This window comes from Scophthalmus maximus, chromosome 8 (genome assembly GCF_022379125.1).
Source record: "Scophthalmus maximus strain ysfricsl-2021 chromosome 8, ASM2237912v1, whole genome shotgun sequence".
Taxonomy (NCBI): domain Eukaryota; kingdom Metazoa; phylum Chordata; class Actinopteri; order Pleuronectiformes; family Scophthalmidae; genus Scophthalmus; species Scophthalmus maximus.
Window position 1 is genome coordinate 13,682,501 of NC_061522.1, and position 19,922 is coordinate 13,702,422.

Below are 19,922 nucleotides of genomic sequence, written 5' to 3' on the forward strand. Positions count from 1 at the left end.
GGTCTACAAAAAAACACGTGGGTTGTCCAAATGGTGAGGTTGCTGCTCGGTCTGGCGGCAACAAATGTCCTTTCACTCTTTTATCCTTCCTCCTGCCGTCCTCCTCACAATGAGTTACCCCATTTGTCAGGGGGCTGACCTTGGAGACCCCCAGCTTCTGTGAAGCGCCTAAAGAAGAGAAATGATAGGCCACTGAAGACCAGGAAAAGAAGAGGTTTAAAACCCAGACGGGCTGTTTGAGGGAGACAAGATAAATGCTGCTTGAAAAACAAAGAGCAATGTCCAGACCTGACTTTACCTAATACAAAGATAAACACTACAAAGTGCAATGTATGCAAGTCCAGTGTTCTAGTTTGTTTGTTCTTTGTCATGAGAGGGGGTTGGGTATTTGCGTTTGGTCGGTTTTTGTCATTTGCCCGGTGAACTACATGCAAACAGCACAGTCTCACCTCGAATGATGACCGTCTTACAGAGAAATATATATATAAAGTGCTCTGCCTGCTGTGAACTGCTGAACGCTACAGGAATGTGACCAACTAAGACGGAAATTACCAGTGTAACGGCGAGTTCTGCCTGCCATGCTTGACATTTAGACAGGAGGAGGTGGAGATTGAACTGCCTACCCTGCAATTAATGGCTGACCTCATCCAAGATAGTGAAGATGGTTTGAGTAATGGCTGGGTAATGTCACACATCCCACAAACCAATTCAGGCTCTGGCATGGAGTTCTTGTTGGAACGGCATTTACACACCTCACCAAATAGGGGGGAGCCATTGTTTCTATTTGTATGACGACTCCGAAGCTGTGTACGCTGCCATTGAGTTCGGTCCTCCTAAGCAGCTATAGTATAAATGCTCTTGACCTTAAAGCTTGTGGCTGTAACTTTGGAAAATATTCTAGTGAGAGTAATATACTGTCCAGAGATGAAGACAATGCCGCTCCTCTTGTGGTAATCAGTTCTCTCATCGCTGCCTTGTCGCATTCACAGCACAGTCTTTTCTGTCCATCTCAGCCGAGAGAAGACAGGATCATCTTCACTTTGACTATGGCTTTCCTCCAGTTTCAGCAAAGCAATTTGGCCTGTGTGCAAAACTGTCCCCATCATATCAGTTTTACAGGCTGCCATGTGAACTTGGTACGTACAGCTATCAGTTTCTGGGTTTCAGACCGTTGGAATCAAAGTGCTGCGTCGCTCCGTTCGCCCTCCCCTCAACTCCTCTCTCTCTCCTGTCCCCGGAGAGGATTTTGTTGCTGTATAAGTGCTTTCCTTTCTCCGCGTGCCGGAAGTAAGAGAGCAAACCTCTGAATGCTTTGATTTGTGTTCCCGATCGCCTGAAACAAACTTGAACTGAACACGGGCAGCGAAGACGTCTAATGAAGCAGAGGAGCAGAGTTTGGAGAAGCAGCTGCACTTTCTCTCCCTCATGATCAAAGTGTCCCAGCCTCCATTTGTCCTTTAGAAACACACGCACACACACACACACACACGCACGCACACACACACACACACACACACACACACACACACACACACACACACACACACACACACACACACACACACACACTCACACACACACACGTGCGAAAGTGCCTCTTCATGTTCATGTTTTTTGGAGGGGGGATTTCTGGGGATTTGAGGATGGACCATACTTTACGCTCTGGATTTATCTGATAAACCGTATTAAGCATGTTTACGTCACTACCCGAAATGAACCAAGCACAGTAGTGTTGTACTCCAAGGGAAGACACATCAGATAGATTTACTCTTCCGACTTTGACTAGAGGAGCTGAATTAGAAATGTGTGACAAGACGCCCTTGTCGTTTAACAATTGGCTTCTCTTGTCCATTAAAAAAAAGTGAAAGCTAGAAGTCTTTAAATTGCCTTGGTCTGGAGATAGATCATGTACAGGGTGGATCATGAAGGGCTTCACCTACAGCGCAGACACACAGAGCCATTATCCTAGATGAGTGGGAATGCCCCACTGCGTGTACCGCCTGCCAGTGGAAGTCCCCATGTGTACAGGCTGGAAACCCGGCTCGTACATGAAGCACTTGTAGCAGCAGGATGTATGCAAACCGTAGACTTGCATATCTGTGGTGCAAACACCTCTCCGTCTTCGTAGTCGGATGGCTCCTCGGTGCAGCCTTGCAACAGGGACAAGACTTGAAGCGCCACAACTATCAGTGAACAGGGACATTTCCCTGATTCTGTGTCATGTGTGTGTATAATCCACAAACGCGTGTCGACAGTTGCCTTTGCGTTGACAGCCTGCTCCCTGTGGTATGCTGACATGCCCCACACACGCGCCCACAGGAGCTTAGCGATTGAACACTTTCACATGGCTGCATACTTTGCGTTAAAAGTGTGCCGCCCCCCTTAATTTCTTGCTTGGTAGCATAACAAAAAGCCTGTGAGCTGCGACCCCCAAACTCCTCACTTAGAACTACGAAAATAAAAGTCGTCAGGTCTTGCAGGATGTCGTCTATCATCATCATCATCCCGTCACTCCTTGCCTAGAGTGATGACCGTGTTAAAATAGCCCCGCTAACGTCATTAATTAAAACAAGCAGAAATTCATCGGTGGGGAAGCCACCTGTTCCCGGTGGGACTCATGTTTCCCAGGGTTCCCCGGCGCGCATTTCAATGAGCTTGTTAGTTAGACGTTCAGTGGCCATGGCTGAGAGAAAATGAAGGTCATTATTTAAAAGCCGTTTTGTCTGGCGGCAGCGTCTCGCCTCACTGTCCCGTGCACGGCACAGCTGGCATCGCCTCTTTTTTCTGCACTTCAAGTGAATGGGCCACCACCCAGGTAAATGGTACTTAATGTGTGAGCCAACTGGGAGCCCCTCAGCTGCGTTTAGTGGTGCATGCAGGGATAGCATGTCTCGCCACACCCTGTCAGTTTTAGCTACATTAAAAGCAAAAGGGGGTTCAGACAATGAGATCATAGCAGCGGCCACTGTGCAGGAGCAGAGGCGATATGCGGCGTTCAAATTTGTTTGTTTGAGAATAGGTGCCTCTTTTTCTTTGACCCAGAAAGACAGTTTCAGGTGCAACATGCAGTTCAAACACTCAAAGTTGGGGAGGAAAAGACAAAAACAACAAGTAGAGAAGGATATTTTTCTTACATCATAGAGCCGATGATCATCTTATGAACAAAATATTTCATGCTTGTGCTTTTCTGGACAGACTATTCTGTCACTTTAGTAAAATGTATTTCCATTAGTTGCCCTCTTCTTTGGTTTCTTTAATCCGCAGTGTGCAATATTCTTTGGTCTTTTTCTCTTTCGTCAATACTATCTGTGCTGATGTGCTTATCAGCCTAATTGCCATCGACACGTGCACAGACGGTGGGGGTCACGGTCCGCTGACCTGCTCATTTAACACCACACCCGTGATTGACACCGGCTGAGTGAGGGCGACAACCCACCGACAAACAGTTTGCGGTGATATTGAACCGTGTTGTGTTGATTTGTAAAAAGTGGTGACTGCATCCACCCCCCGTTCTGCTGGAGAGGAGCGGGTCGGTGTGCTGGTGAAAACAACACGCAGAGCCTCAAATATTTTCATTGAAAGATGTAATCAGAGCTCATCTGTCCCTGCCCCGCTGCCTCTCCCCAACTCGGCTCTAAATAGATTTTCTTAATGAAAGGCACGGTTCCAGTTGGCGGAGTGTGAAAACAGTCTCTGCTTTTATGCCGAGGTAAAAAATAGCTGCTGTGCCTGTCGATCTGTAAGCGGGAGACAGGGGATGTGCCAGTTTATCCGTAATTGGCCACAATGTGCAAGCTCGTAGCAGCGGCGGTAGAATTCAAAGTGTGTGCCTTTTAAAAGTCGAATGGCTCAGTGATAGCTTCATATGCTTTGTGTGTTTTGTGTGTGCCTGCATGCATTATGTCACACACTAGGCCTAGAAATGTAAATCCACCATTAGAGGTCAAGGGAGGTCAGTTGAAGTGACACCACGCAACACCTGCTGCCTTTTAGGACCAATGGCAGTGGGACACAAATTGGTCCAAATTTGTCTCCCTTTCTTTCCCTCTTTCATCTCCCTCTCACTTATAGTATGTCCTCCATCCCTCTTTCTCTCTGTGCCTCATCTGTTTTGTTCTGAAGTCTGATTCCCCATCAGAGTTAAGTGGATGACACTGCAGATATGAAGAGGCTTCGGCCTCAGTCTGCTCATCGATACTTTCATCTCATCTCTTTTCATTAGCTCTGTTTACAGCTTCCACCGACGCACAACACTTCATCATCTTTGTAATAATGTCCCAAAAACTGGAGGGCACAAGTGGGAAAACATCAGATTAGGGTTTGATCACGGAGCTTACCAGGTTTTTGTAAGAGCCATGTGTTACAGCTGGCTCTGGAAGTAACCTTCTCTTGTTCATTGTTTCAGTGATTGCGATTTACTGAACTGATTGATGCCGTATCGTTTTGGTTCTTGTAAAGCCGCTCCAGTTCAACAAGCTGTGAAATGGGTGAAGCTTCTCTTAGATCTTGGCTCTTTTAAGAAGTCAAACAGACTTCAGACATTTCTGGGTTTCAACCTGTTTATTCATATGTTTTTTGCTGCCTTACAGCTGAATAAATGAAAGTTAGTGATTTGATTGCAGTTTATAAATGCGACCCATTAAAGGTTGTTCCTTCGCTGATGCAAACAGATCACTCTTTACTGCCAATAGATGACAAACAACGGAATTGTGAAATCGACTATTTTGACATGTTTTACTAGCTTTTCATCCACACACAGCCTGAGGCAATAATACTATTTCAAATAATGGAATACTGGCGTACACCCTCCACTTCACTTGCCCTGCTTACTCTCTGTCCTACACATGCCCGGCTAATCACTGCATCAAGTGCTGTTGATTGTTGGTTTCATTTAGTGTGGACACAGTGTTAAGCTACAGGCGAAGTGCCAGAATACACCGTTTCCTTGTTTAGTGTCTTTGGCAGTGGTAGTTTATGTGGCAGCAAGACTGCTTTTGTTCGTGGTAAGCTGTCAAATGTCTTCCTTACACTTCAACACACTAGTAAGGGACTTCCAGCTTCCTATTTCAGTCTGTCTCTCTGATCCTCCAGGGATCAAAGACGCAGCGCAGCTCCTCTTCTTCCTTATGGCTGAAACGGTAATACCTTCCCACAGGTTATAGTTACAGAGCTGATGACAGAGTGACACATCAAGGAGACACCAGGGTGTGTGTGTGTGTGTGTCTGTGTTTGTGTGTGTGTGTGTGTGTTTGTGTGTGTGTATGTGTGTGTGTGTGCGTGTGTGCGTGTGTGTGTGTGCGCGTGTGCTTGTATTAGAAATTTTGTGGACCTGCGGAACACAAAGTGGAAAATATCTGTTTTTTATCAGAGCTTAGACAGACAGTATGGGAATGTTCACAGTGAGATCCCAGGAAACACGCACGCACGCACGCACGCACGCACGCATGCACGCACACACACACACACACACACACACACACACACACACACACACACACAGATATTCTGAAACGGGCTCCTGTGCCAGGGGACGAACATTTCAACAGTGACGGTTGGCAGGTGCACCAGTACAATAACCCTGTGTTTGCTGTGTTCACCTGTTAGTTTTCTGCCTCCTCAGTCAAGCGCTGCTCATTAGGGAATGTCGGACAACTCCTTCATTCCCCTCTCTTCTCCCTGCAGAAGGACAGTTTAGTCTTTATTATTGAGACAGACGGCACGTGGACAACCACCATTAACGAACGCTGTCAACTACCAGAACCCATCAGCTATCTTCTGGTGACGATTCAGCATTCGTTCGTAGAGAACTCTATACAGACACGTCAGTTTATAAAACAGCAAATATATAAATATTGCAATATTTTAACATTGGTCCACAGGCCCAGTCACCATTGTATTACCTCATTTGGAAAAAGATAACAGATATTCATTTTTGAGATTGAAACTTTATTTGAAAGTATTCACTTTTTTCTGGGATGGTCGGTTGTTGGATGTTTTGCTGTCGTCATGGCAACCTGGCCTGACCCGACCCAGCAGGCTCAGCAGATGCCTGAGGTGAGCGACAGTGCTTAGCTTTCACTCAGATCTCCGTTGCCGCGCTGTCTCCTCCGTGTCGTCTTACAGGGCACCGGTGCCAACGGCTGCCAGCAGGGCCAGAGTGCTGAAGTGGCTCACTCTGACGGGGAGAAACCATTTCACAAAACAGACCAAATGGAAATCTAGACATTGTTGCTCTACTATCTACTAAATATTAGATATGATGCGGAGAACTTACTGCTCATTTGCAACAGTAAATTATTCTGTGTATGAAAACTTGGCCAGATTTCGTGGAGGACATGATTCAGAGATGAAGTCTCATGCCAAAATAGGTCAATAAAATCAGGTGAGTTGCTCAAACTTATTATAAAACTGAGTCATGCTCACAGTGAAGTACGAGGATCTGAAAAGATTTTGTGATCCCCCTTCTCCAAAAGTTAGTCATATTCATTACATCAAGACAATTTTTAATTAATACAGTTGTGTGTAAATGTTTTTTTTTCACCAATACACGTCTTTTTTTTTTACAGAGATTTAGCCGTGAATAAATGTAACTGTTAGTGAAATCATAATTTTTCACATGACATTGTCAAAGAAACAGTATTCATTGTGGATTGGTGACACCATGGGCAGTACCCAATCATGTTAGAGAGACACGACCCAGTTCCCTGGCTGGGTATCGGACTGTGGACATTATGAGTATGTGGTGAGCGCTGTAATAAACCATTAAGCCACGGGGGTTCCCCAAATGGGTTTCTCTTCTCATAAAGCATTTGCAAAAGAAATAGTTTGAATACATGCATTGTTTTCATCCAGGTTTGGCAGTCTTCCTCTTCCCTGTCTTCATTGGCACATACAGTTTCTTTGTTGTTTGTTTCTTGGCCTGTCACTTAGTAGAATAGTTATGGCAGAAAAGTGTGTTGGAAAGTTTACTATGGTTAATCCTCCTGAATCGACCATGACTTCCATTTTATTTTAAGGTATCGCTACAAATTGGTTTTGCATCTGCGTCTGTGCTCTGAAAAACAGTCAGTCATATACATTTTGTGTTTTCTTTTTTTGGAAACTCATACAGAAAACCCCCCAGAGCCACTGAGATGTTCTCGTCTGTGTTAATGTCACTGCACTCTGAGCACATAACTCTACCAGCCCCTCGGAGAACTGTTATTATCATTGTGGGGCAGTAAAGGTTTATTTATTGCAGCGATTTGGAGGTTTCTCAAGAACACTAGCTGTTGATTTCCCACTTGCTCCACTTTTGCTGCTGCTGAACAGTAACCATTAGGTGTCAAGTGTCAAGATGAAATCTATCATTATTATTATTATCATTATCCTGTTATTTATTATCAGAATTTTCAGCATTACTTCTAGTATTAATTGGCACTGCTATCATTGCTGCTGCATTATTAATGACATTGTGACTGTCTATAATGTATCACTGCATCTTATAGAAATCTTCCCTACCCAGTCTTCTGGGTTAGATAAGTGTATATTCTTATCTTCGTCCCTGGGTTTACCGGAGACACTGAGGGTGTCATTATGATGAGAATGATCTCCTTCAGGGGAACAGCTGACAGGGTTTGGATAATTTACTAAATAAGTTCTCATACAGGTGAAATAAGGATGCCATTTATTTGTCATTTTGACAGAAGAGCCTTTTCCAAACTAAACTTTTTGATGGATTATAGGTAACAGTTTCTGTATCGGTACAATTACACAAAGTTTATACGAACATTTTGGCACAGAAAGTAAGGTGCATGCGTGATGTGCATCCTGTTTGTGTGTGTGTGTGTGTGTGTGTGTGTGTTAGTCCGTGCACTTTGAAGGATCAGTTGTGTGAAATGTGTTGTTCTGGCATTTTCTATCTCAAAATTAGGTCGGGGTCAACACAGTTCATTCCATGTTCTTGACTGTCACCACAGATCTCATTACTCTGTGTCTTTCTTGAACCCTTTTGCAAGAATTGTGTTGTAAAGACATTGGCCATGTCACTCTGCTCAGACTGATCCCTCAGAGAGGAAAGGAAAAGTGGCAAAGGGTCTCCCTTTTCTTTAGAACTTAAACATGTTTGTTTGGCCACCTGTAAAAAAAAATGACATCATGTTTTGTGCCGGTCTATTACTTGTCGTGGTGCACAAGCTTCATGGAGTCTCGTCACTGTGAGGTTGCCACGCAGCGTTCTAACACCTTCTTCTCTCGCCTTATAAGGTGACTGAAGTTGTTCATAGAGAGAGCGGGGACTGTGTCCTGTTCGCTGACCTGTGGGGATTATGCGAATAGGATTTAAGAAAAGGGCGCCTTTTGTGGGGCTTTCCGCCCCAGGATCAAGAGACATGAGACTGGCGGACCTCACGCTCATGGCTGATTTATAAAAGATCCCTTTTTGCAAAATTGCCCCCAAAACAGCCCAGGAAGTGAAATGTCAGTCGCGACGGAGGGCATTTGTTATAATATGTCCTTTTATCCTCGACAGCCTGATTCTTTTGGTAGGGGAGGGGTTCTTGTTGAAGACTGACAGACAGTTCGAGGGCTCCCACTCGACCCAGATGGGACCCTTGAAAATGTCTCTGACAGCAACACATGTGCTCCCTCACCCACATGCCTTTCTCAGCCCCCCACTTTTTTTCTTTCACTTTCTTTTTGAGATTTGAAGAAAATAAGTCTGGGGCCTCCCCTCGGGTCAGCCCCAGCCTTGGGTCCATTTGCCAGCTATTAGAAGTCATAAATCTCTACGGTGAATGGAACTGCTGCCATCGCCGGTGCAGGTTTTTTGATGGTGTAGTAGGGGGGAGCTGACCCCGGGGCAGTCCTGCAGCAGAGGAAGGAGCTGAATGGGAGAGAAAGACAGCCGGGGGCACGGCTCGTTAAACAAATGTTTCTCCCCTCTTTTTGTTCCCCGTCTTATTCTGTGAAAAGCCGCTGAATGTGTGCAGCGGCGAGGGGATGTTTGATAGTGGGTCTGGCCTGGCGGTAATGAGGGGTTCTCACCTCGTTGTAAATGGGAGGTTTGGGGGCAAAAGGTCACAGATCTCTGTCTTTGTCCCTGTCTGACCTGCCTGTGCCCTGTGCATGAGTGACATGGATACTCCATTACATCTTTGTGTGTGTGTGAGTGTTTTGCAAGGATTTTGACTTTTGTGTGTCTCTTGGCAAATGGCCTCATGCTTTTGTCTCAGTGAGAATGACATTTATTGCTGCAGTGGGTTAAGTTTTTCCACCCTGATAGGTGTGTGTGTGTGTGTGTGTGTGTGTGTGTGTGTGTGTGTGTGTGTGTGTGTGTGTGTGTGTGTGTGTGTGTGTGTGTGTGTGTGTGTGTGTGTGTGTGTGTGTGTGTGTGTGTGTGTGTGTGTGTGTGCGTGTCTTGGATTTGAATCTTATTCATGTCCTGTCATGTGTGTGTGTGTGTGTGTGTGTGTGTGTGTGTGTGTGTGTCAGTCTGTTTCATTGTGTCTTCATACATGCTACTCTCCAGTGTGAATGCTTTCACAAGCAGCGACAGGGGGTAAAGTGTTTATTTGAACACATTGTCGAGAGCCTGCTGAGGGCCGCTCGGCTGTCTGCTGCAATCCCCTCTGCTTCTTGAGACACCCTGGGGGCAGTACAGCTCTCTCTCTCTCTCTCTCTCATTTAGTCTGTGTCTCTCACTCTTATAAACCATAACCAGTCTGTCTCCTCCATCTTGCCTTCTGTCACACAACATCAAATCATGTCGGCATTAATCATTTTGAAAAGCCCTCTGTCTCTCCATTTCGCCAGTTGTAGTGTCTAATGAGAAGACTTAATATATTTGCACTGTTACAAACGTGCAGTAGTAGAATTCTAGGATAGAAAAAAAAATAACAACAGTATCTTACTAAACTAAAACCCAAAGTAAATGACCTCAGAAGCTTTTTTCAGACATGAACTTTGGAAAAATATGTCCTGAAAATTGAGTCCAGACACTTTCCGGATTTTGCCTTTCACATGTGAAAAACACAAGCCAGAGTCAGACGTGTTCACACTAACAGGAACATTTCAGAAACATTCTGTGGCGTCTGGGTAATGAGCGTGCGTCATCAACACTCGCCCGCTGTCAAACATTAGCGGACATTTGCGTTCCCACACACAGCCCCTCTGGAAAATTGAAGGAAAATGTCTGTACTTCAGTAAATGTCTGAAAGCAGCAAGAGGGAGATAGAGGCAACCGAACACAGCGTTGCCCCACTGGGTTTATGGATGTCATGCAATGTAACCCTGAACTTTACTAGACATTTATGTAGAGAAGCTTCATGTGTGAAGGCAAATGGACCAGGGCTGTGTTATGTCGGATTGAGCTGATGTGCAAACAGGTAAAGGGCTGAAATCTCCCAGTGCTAGATATTGTAATCTCTGCCAAAGAAACGCCATGTTGATATAAGTGCCTCTTTGTGCTGGATCGCATGAAATCTCTCGGGAATGTGGATTTAAACTTCAGGGACCAAGTTTGTGGAGGGGTAATAGGCTTTGTACAACATCAGTGCAATGAAGCCAGTGTGTGTTAATGAATGCTGAGGCAGAGATCAGGGGCAGTGAGTGGGTGTGCAGTTCTCTCGTGTGGTGCCGGGTAATAGATAGGGCCGACTGCGGAGCGAGCCGCTGTGTGTGATGGTGGGAATTAGAAGAGATATTGATGGAACAGAGACACAACGTGCCGCTGGTTGATTAGGCCTATTGTATCGCCGAGAAACATTTAATTTGGACTAAGGCTGCTCCAAGGTGCTGTCAATCCTCAGGTCTTTATGATTACACGAAAGGAAGTTTTTTCAATGATAGAGCTGGCATAGAGTTTGCATATATAGTTGTGTTTTTTTAGTAATTAGTCAGGCAAGATAAAGAGGATGACATTATTATCCACTGCAATGGGTGGGCTGTTTGCAGGGTGAAGAGAGGTTGCACATTCCACACCTTCAGCAGAAACTGGCGTTGCATCAGGTTCACAGGTGTTACCGAGCATATCGGCTCTGCAGACACCAATCAAACCCTAAGTTTCCATGACAACAAAAATGGAGGAGTGTACATGGAGCTCACATAGTCAAATAGCAGCTTAATTTAATTCCAAAAAGCATCATCTGAATGTGTCACTGATCACTATCTCTGTTAAATTGCCTGCCATGCACAGATGGAATGAAATAATGACTCTAAGATCTACCGTTCTGATATCTAGCTGATCCGAGGTTTCCTTTATATGATCTGAAGTGGATTTTTGTGCAGATGCCATTGTACCTTGGAGGATTAAAACCCTGTTCAAGGTTTCCTGCCATAGTAGAACAAGAAGAATGTCACATGGGGAAATGTACTCATAGTCAATTAAAGTGGTAAAAGGTTACGCAATGTCTGTGATTTTGTGTAAAATGCCTGTTCAATTAGAGTTTTCAGATAAAATATGAAGCTGCAACAGTCTTAGTGTAGACACTGTGTCCTAGTTTGTGTATGCACGTGCTGCATCTATGTGTTTTAGTCCAGGTCAGTGATGGGATCAGATGTCTTGGGTTTTAAAGTAATAACTATTATTAGTGTCTGACACCTATAATCTCCATCTCTGTGTATATAATATTATAAATGTGTGTGTGTGTGCGCGTGTGTGTATGTGTCTCTGTGAGCGTGCACATGCGCATATACCTACTGAAGCCATCTTCACACCAACCAACGTTGCCTGGTTACAGGCCAGTTGGCAAGGAAACGGTGACGGCCTGTGCTAATTTGTGATGGCCTCAGACAACTATCTGTGTGTGAGGGGCTGCGTGTGCATGTGTGTGTGTTTGTGTGTGTTAGATGAAAGAGACCTTCTAATCTGTCAAGCAAGACAGGTTACCCAGCGCTCAGTTGGTTAGCCCAGACAGACACAACATCAGTCATCCCTGCAGCCACCATGAAACTGTGATAGAAAAGCAATTCAGTCTGAAGCCCATGTCAGTTATATTGACTGGATGAGCCATTGAGGTGACTTACCTAGAAAATGTTTTTCTTAAACCAAAGTGGTTTTATTAGCTGGAGCTACCCGTAATTCAGATTTTCTTCCCCCCTATCGAGCACATGTTTGTTCTAAAATCTTTTCAGTCAGCACTGCAGTAATATCTGCCATAACAGCGCAACAGATGGATGATCCGGAAGCTCATTTTAGTCCGTGACTATGTGCTGGTGTGTCGTCAGTTACCTGTTTCATGTTGAGGTATGTGGAAAGAACGAAGAAAGGAAGTTAGAGAGACAAGGCTGCATGTGAGAGAAAGTAATTACCTGTGGCGGACTACATGCATTTCCCATCGCAGAAGACAGGAGAGCAGCGGAGAGAGGAGATATTGGAAAAAGAAAGAAGACAGGAGAGGAGGGAAAAGGAGGGGAGGGGAGAGAAGAAAGGAAATACTGTGGCCAGTCAGTTCTGTCTGTGCCTGCTGATAAGACTGAATTGAGTATAGTTGCAAAAGGAATGGCTTTAAATGTGACTTTTTTTTATAAACCTGATACTGGCAGGAGGAGGTGATGTGTCCAGGTAGGAACAAATGCTCTGCAGAGAGAACTTAAGCCTCACTGTGAAAATGAGGTGGATTTGTTTCTTTTTATTCCAAGTGAGTGTTATTTTTTCATGTATTCATGTGGTTTCCCTCCGACCCTTTTTGGCTATCATCAAACTGAGAAGCAGTGTTTCACTTTTCCACACTCGGCGGCACAGATGTCTGTGGGATTCATTCCATTCGGGACTGTCAGGCTGCTTTGAAGAAAGAGAGAAAACATTTTAAGTTTTTTATAAATCAGTTTTATCCTTTAACTAACTGGGTTAATTTATGACAGATTATTTATTTTGAGAATGATCAAAATGGTAGGAAATATGAGTCTATTCTACTGATAAATATATTACACTGTGAAGCTATTGAGCTCAAAACTATAGGGAGGTTTGCTCATCTGTTTTGTGCACACAAGCTTGCCACGAGGGCAGAAGAACAGTACAAAGTTAGGTGGTGCAGACTTGTATTCAATAAGCCGGTAAGTGGGCCTTCCTTGGAGCTTAAAAGACTAAAACAAATGACACCCTGCGAAGCTTCCAGGGCAGCCGGATGTCCAAGGCAGTCCACCAAGAAAGGACAATTACAATGTCTGAAATCTTCTTCTAGTGAACAGTATAATTAAGGGGAGATTTCCCACAGAGAAACAAACACATAATCGCCAAAAGTGCAAATCTGCAGGTTTGTGTGCCGCCTGCTACACACATCACATCGTCAAGTTAACATTCACAGCACTCAGCCTGTTAAAAGTGGGCATGTCAGTTGGATGTTCTGTGAGTGGAACAGTGGTTGATAAGATGTCACTGTAGGGTCTTCATAAAAATAAAATCCACTACAATAATCTGCCATGATAGCCAACTTTAGAACGGTTATCATGCGTATCTGTGGGCATGTAATGGCTATAGTTTGTAGTAGTTTGTAATACCTATAATATTATGTAATGTCGCCTCTTTCCCTTTCCAAACTTTTCCATTCCAAACATCAAAGCCATCACCTGTTTGGGATTAGTCCTCATCTTTTGTCACTCTCCCTCTTCCTGTGTCTCTTCCTCTTCAAAGCAGAGTGAGTTCAGTCTGATCTCGGTCCTGCAACGAGCCAGGGAAATAACAAGTTGGAGTGTGCGGTGCGGTGCAACACTCACCCCCTCCGTCTTTCACTGAAGCATCCCAGGGGGAGAGAAATGCTGCCTGTGTTCAAACACAGGGAACAAGTGGGTGAGAAATCGTGGAGGAGCAGCAGTTTAATAAAAGTGGTCTATAATAGAGTGCTGTGCTGGGACGAGCCGGGTCCGCTCTCAGCTTGTTGATTTTGCTGATGTGTACTATGTCAAATTGTTTCTTAATTGACTCAGCTTGTGCCCTGCCGACGGTTATCCCATCAAAGGCTGTAATTTTACCCGCCAGCCGTACATCCCACCTTTGTGCTTCACGCTGAAGTCTACTTACATGTCACATCAATTTATAACTCCTGCAGAGGCATTATGTGTGGGTGAGGCGTCGTCCGCCAAAAATACACATTTTGGGCCATGTGAACGCATTATCTCAGTGACATCTTGAGGGATACATTTTTCTCAGATTTGGCAGAAATGTTTACTTTGACTCGAAGATAAACTGATTACGGTTTTGTGGTGCAAAGTTCAAGGTCAACCTAATGTCAAAAAAAAATGTATTGGTCCCTTACCATGACAAACTTATGCACAAATGTCTTAAGAAGATAAAATTATGAAGACATTTTACTTTATATCCAAACGGTCAAAGGTCAACTTCACTATGACATCATAATGTTCAGAAGCAGGAGGACTGATTGGGGAAGGCCAAGTCTACCACTTGTCTCCCTCGTCCCTCCAGCATCTCCTCTTTCCTCATTCATCTGCGGCCCTGGCCTGAGTCTCTGCGTTTAGTTGTTGTTTATTGGCATATGCACAGGCACTGCTGTGGCATTTTGGGGGCTATTAGAAGTCTTGTTGAGGCATTAGTCTTGTCACTGAAGTGTGACAAGGGTAGAGCTCTGGCTTTTTCGGGGGGGGGGGGGGGGCGTGACATGCATGGCAAGCTGGTCTTTATCCGAGCCAGACAGCTGACCTTTTCCTGAAAAATCCTCAGCAATGGGAGAGGTGATGTCTGGGTAATTAATGGTGTGAAACTGTGGCAGCTCATCACATGCCACTCTTCCGCATCACACCCCATTCCGCTGTCACTTTGTCACTCAGCTGTGACTCCAGCAGAGGGATCTGACTGGGGAGGAGCAGGGAGATATTGGATCTGCCCATCTCTGTTCTCCGTGGGTGGAAATTTGTTCCCAGCTGAATGTGGACAGAGTTCAATTTGAATGCTTTGATGATAATGAAATTGAAAAATGGAATGAGGATCTGAGTGACAGCTGGACGGAAGAGGGTCATCGAGTTTCTGTGTCGCACAAGTTTTTTTGTCGTTCTTCATCATTGCAGAGCGAAGGTGTCTGAGAGAACACAGACACACACACAGACAGACACACACACACACACACACACACACACACACATACACACACACACAAACACACACACACACACACACACACACACACACACACACACACACACACAGGGTATAGTTAGAATAACAATTCGCCCAGTTTTTTACGGTTAAATGCAGCAAGATTCCTGCATCCTCTGCTTCTACTCCACTGAACAATACTTCTTTTGTCTTGGTAGTTCTGTATTCTCTCTCTGTCAGCGACTAATGAAACAACCCACTGGCTACGGACTGAAACCCCGTCAGTTTCAGTGCCTGGCCGAGCCGGGAGCTGTCAGGTCAGACACGGACCGTGGTAGAGATTAGTCCTGCTCATGTCAGATCGACTTCTGTGAGCGTGGCACTTTATTCTTACCAACTGACTGGCCGCTGTGTGGGCTTATGTGTTCATCTGTGTGTGTGTGTGTGTGTGTGTGTGTGTGTGTGTGTGTGTGTGTGTGTGTGTTTCTAAGCAAGGCTTCACATCTCTTTCAGTTTATTTCCTGATAAGAATTACCTTTATCGTGCATCAGAGGACTAAGCATGGGGAAATAAATTGGAAAATGGTGCTCACATTTGATAATGACTTCTGCATCCAAACCAGCATTTTCAGGTTGAAAACCTGTTAACTTGGTAAAAAAGTAAAACAGTAACAGCAAATGGTAAATCCTGCACTACAGCAGTTGTGAGGTTTATCCACTGGAGAGCATTTGGATTAACTTTTCTTTGGAGTAAACAAGACACATAGAGTCTACAGCCATTAAAGCGGCTTTGTGATGCCCTCTGGGTACCATGGATATCTGTACCAAATATCATGTTAATCCATGTAATGGTTGTTGGGATGTTTCAGTCTGGATCAAAGTAGTAGACCAACTGAAGAAAAAAAAAAAGCCAATTTAGTGGGGACGGCAGGCTTATAGGGGCCATATTATGCTCCAGGCACCTTTTCAGCCTGCCTCCACGTATATTTGGTTATCTGAGGTGTCTGCCAGCCCACGGAGAATGAAAAGAAAACAATGAGTCATTGATTCGTGGTTTGGGTTGATCGTGCAGACGGTCTGTAAACGAGCCAATCACAGCCCGGGCGTCAAGTGACGTAAGTTGACTCCCGCTACTGCGGCGACCACGCCCCCAACCTGAGCAGCACCTCCCCCCTTGAAGTGCAGAAAAACAGATCGCGTCTACGCCATCATTTTCTCGCGGCTGCCGGCTTGCTGCTGGCGGACCTCGCGGCTGCCGGCGTTCGGTCGCGGCTGCCGGCATTCAGTCGCGGCGGTCGGTTGCGGCTCCCGACTGCCGGCGGCAGCTGCTATGTGTTGTGCGTGAGTGACGGCCAGTGAATGAGTTGCCCCTGGTCTGGTGTGTCCGCTCTGGTGCTTCAGTCTAATTAGCGCAGTGACAAATGAGCTTCTCCCTCTGTAACAAGGATGCATGGCTTTTTATTAGAACTGCTAACTGCTCTATATGAAGGAAACGCCGCGGCTCAACGCGTTTTAACATCCACAAACCTGAAATAGCTGCCTTCGGACATGCAAGTCCACCAATGTTTTCTGAACTCTTCTGGAGGGACTGTATGTGAGAACGCAAATGTCACCAAATGTTGACCCAGATGTCTGTACATTTTGCTGGAAAATGTCAGAGTGAGCCCATGTGAGAATGCAGTAGGATAATCTCCAGAGATTCACGTTGAGCGAGGAGACGCTCTACCCAGGTGCCAGCTCCCGCCTGATATGTTCTGGAAATGTTTTCTGCCGTTGTGAACACGTCTGACCCAGACAATCTCCTGCTGTGTTCTTGTCTGAAAACATGGAACACTGCTAAACTCTGTATTCATACAGGCATGTGCACATACTATTGTCCACGTATAGGTTTTATGTCCGTATGTGTTTTTGCCTTCAGGGTATTTCATGTGTCTGGGAGTGTGTTGTGTTTGGGTTTGTTGTCTCCGTGTGACCAATAATGCTGTCTCACAACTTCCCATCGATTTCAATGTGGAACAGGTTGAGACACATTTGAGTCAATTTTCGATGTGATGTGCATGTGTGTGACCCCTTCCAATTTTCTAAGTAGAGTTCATAACTCCTCAGTAATCAATGTTGAACCAGCATGATTCTAATTGCCAGCATTTTACCTGCCAAGGGACTAAAGCCCCATTGAGATTCTGTTCCTCTCGATGAGGTTTGGGTAAATTCTGTTTTTCACGTGCTAATCAGTGATTTTGTTCCCATCTGGAACACATGTATAATTTTCATTAGTTACAGCATTAATTACAGTCACAAGTAGTGTACTTATAGGCACACACTTTGCTTTTTTTAAAGGGCATCTTCGGGTTTTGAACACCCAACAGCTGGCAGTCCATGTCTCGAGACCTTTATGACTAAGGAGAGAAGGGAAAAACCGTTATGAGAGTGAAACCGCGTCAGCTCAATAAACGGGCCGTCTTGGCTTCTCCGCCTGTGTACCATATAACAGATTTTTATGTGCAGAGGGACAGACAGCCTCCTCATACAGTTTTCAGCTCTTTAAATTAGATGCTTGCAACTGTATAGGAGGGAATTTGAAATAAAACGACACCTAATTTGTTCAAGCCATCTTTATTGAAAGAGGGTTTTTGTTGAACATGATGGTCCAGTGTCGCTGTATTGTTGCTCTGAAGAATATATAGCAGTGTCTAATAACTTGTTTCGTTTGCGGGTCAGTAGATCGAGCAGGTAGAGACTGGTTCTTTTTTATTACACTGTCAGCCTCTGTGGGGGAATTGTAAGTAATTATACTGCAGGACAGGCTGTGTGCTGACTGGAGTTTTGCCATACCAGATGACAAACGACGATGGAACAATAAAAATACATAGGGATTCAATAATATAGGAATATAACTGTTGAACACATTACCAAAAAATTAGATGAGCAGCTTTTGCAGAATAATACTTTTTTGCTGTGTTTTGCAAATGTGTAATTTGGTATCAATAACAATTACATACAGCATATAATGTAATGTATATACTGTATATAATCACAGTATCATAGAAAATGTAAGCATTTGTGGTGAGATAAAGTGAGTTTGCTTTTTCCTCTGATCCTTGTTAATATCAAATATCAAACCATAAAGACACTTGGCTCCCCCTCCTCACTACTATCTTCAATCCATTGTCCACTTCTATCATAACATCCACACAGTAACTTCTGTTGCAGCTCCCGTTGCTATGGGTTACACATGTTTCTGCACCCTCTGTGACTAACTGTGGTCATGTCGGCCCTGCCGCCTCAGTTTGGAGGATTTTATGAAAATTATGAATTATGTATTAGAAATATTCACTGACTTCACTCAGGCTGCAGCCATTTGTTGCATATATATGGAGTGTTTTTTATTGATTCACATCGGAATCATTGCCAATTTTCATCGACAGATGTATTGGTATCTGAAATTTGTACTCCCTAAAATCTGTATTGGCATTTGCACCGAAATATATAAGAGTAACAGATACGAGAGAGTGACCAGTGGAAAAAGCTACACCGGCTGATATCCTGCTGCTTCCCCAAGAGACGGGTCACACATGTCACGGTGCTGAGTGACAGCTTCATGCCCGTTACCACGTGACCCTGTAGAACTTGGTGTGAAATTAGACGGTAAGACTCTATTCTCTGAGACTCTAAGAGTCAATTACCTGCCCTGTCAGTTTGTGTTATCACAGAGACGACAGCAGCGGGTGAAAGAATGACGGAGGATGACTCGCAGCAAAGATCTTCATACCAACATTTTATGATTACACAGTACAGTGCACGCTGTCTCCAGCGTAGCGCCCAGGGGTTATTTTTTTTTTGCCGCTGTAGACCTGAGGCCTCGATGTCCACAAAGTCTGAGTTATGTTGAGTTTGTTGTTGTTTTTTTAGTTTATTTTTCCACTGTAGCCTTTTTTATATTCTGTTTGCCCAGGCTGCTTCATTTCTTCAGGCTCTTATTCAAACTTGCAAACTCGCTGACCCTTACAAACAGCCAACCCACTGGTTCCTTAATATTCAGCTTTATGAAAATGAGGCAGAAGACAAAAAGCCTATGGCATTGTGTCCGATCTGCAACCCCCCTCACCACTGCCCCAACCCTTCTGCTCCCTGCCCCTCTCCCTCTTCCTCGGCACCAGGTTGCTCAGATGCCCTCAATATGAGAGCTGTTGGTCGTGAATGTTTCGTGGTATTATGTCTGTAGCAGGATTTGTGTGTGTGTGTGTGTGTGTGTGTGTGAGAGTGTGTGAGTGTGTGTGTGTGTGTGTGTGTGTGTGTGTGTGTGTGTGTGTGTGTGTGCGTGCGTGTGTGTGTGTGTGTGTGCTTATTTTAATCTGAGGGATTTGCATCACACTTTCCTTGCTGTTTGCAAAACAAGCCGTATGGAGCAGGGAGAATAACATCGTTATGAAAATGAAAATGTGCTGCATGGACACAGGTTCAGCCAAGTCTGATAAATATTCTTATATGCGCAAGCTGCTAACATGTAAGTACTTCAATACCCAACATCTTTTCCTCACATAGATATATGTGTGTAGTATTAAAGAAGTTTAACCACTAAAAAATGAGAATAAATAAATAAAATATACAAGGTCTGTGGAATTGAAACAAGTAACTTAAATAAAATGAATTGTAAAACATGTCAATCTTTTAGGACTTTTTATGTCACCTATCAAGTATTTATTTGTTTCCAGCCTCTTTAATGTAAATATTTGATGGTTTTCTCAGTCATCTTTGAGGATGAAGTGAATATATTTGCTGTACACCTTAATATCATCCGGCAGGTTATAGGAGATTTACAAGATATCATCATTTGAGTTTATTGTTTGTGGGGAAGCTTGCGGCGTCTTGGACGGAGAGTTGCTCTTGTCCTTCTCTGC

At 44.4% G+C, this 19,922-nt stretch overlaps 1 protein-coding gene across 2 annotated transcripts in view; it reads left to right on the plus strand.

The window, feature by feature from the left end:
- Nucleotides 1-19,922, plus strand: part of rhbdl3 (rhomboid, veinlet-like 3 (Drosophila)) — a 45,256-nt gene that overhangs the window by 2,423 nt on the left and 22,911 nt on the right. The gene's annotated exons all lie outside the window — the stretch shown is intronic.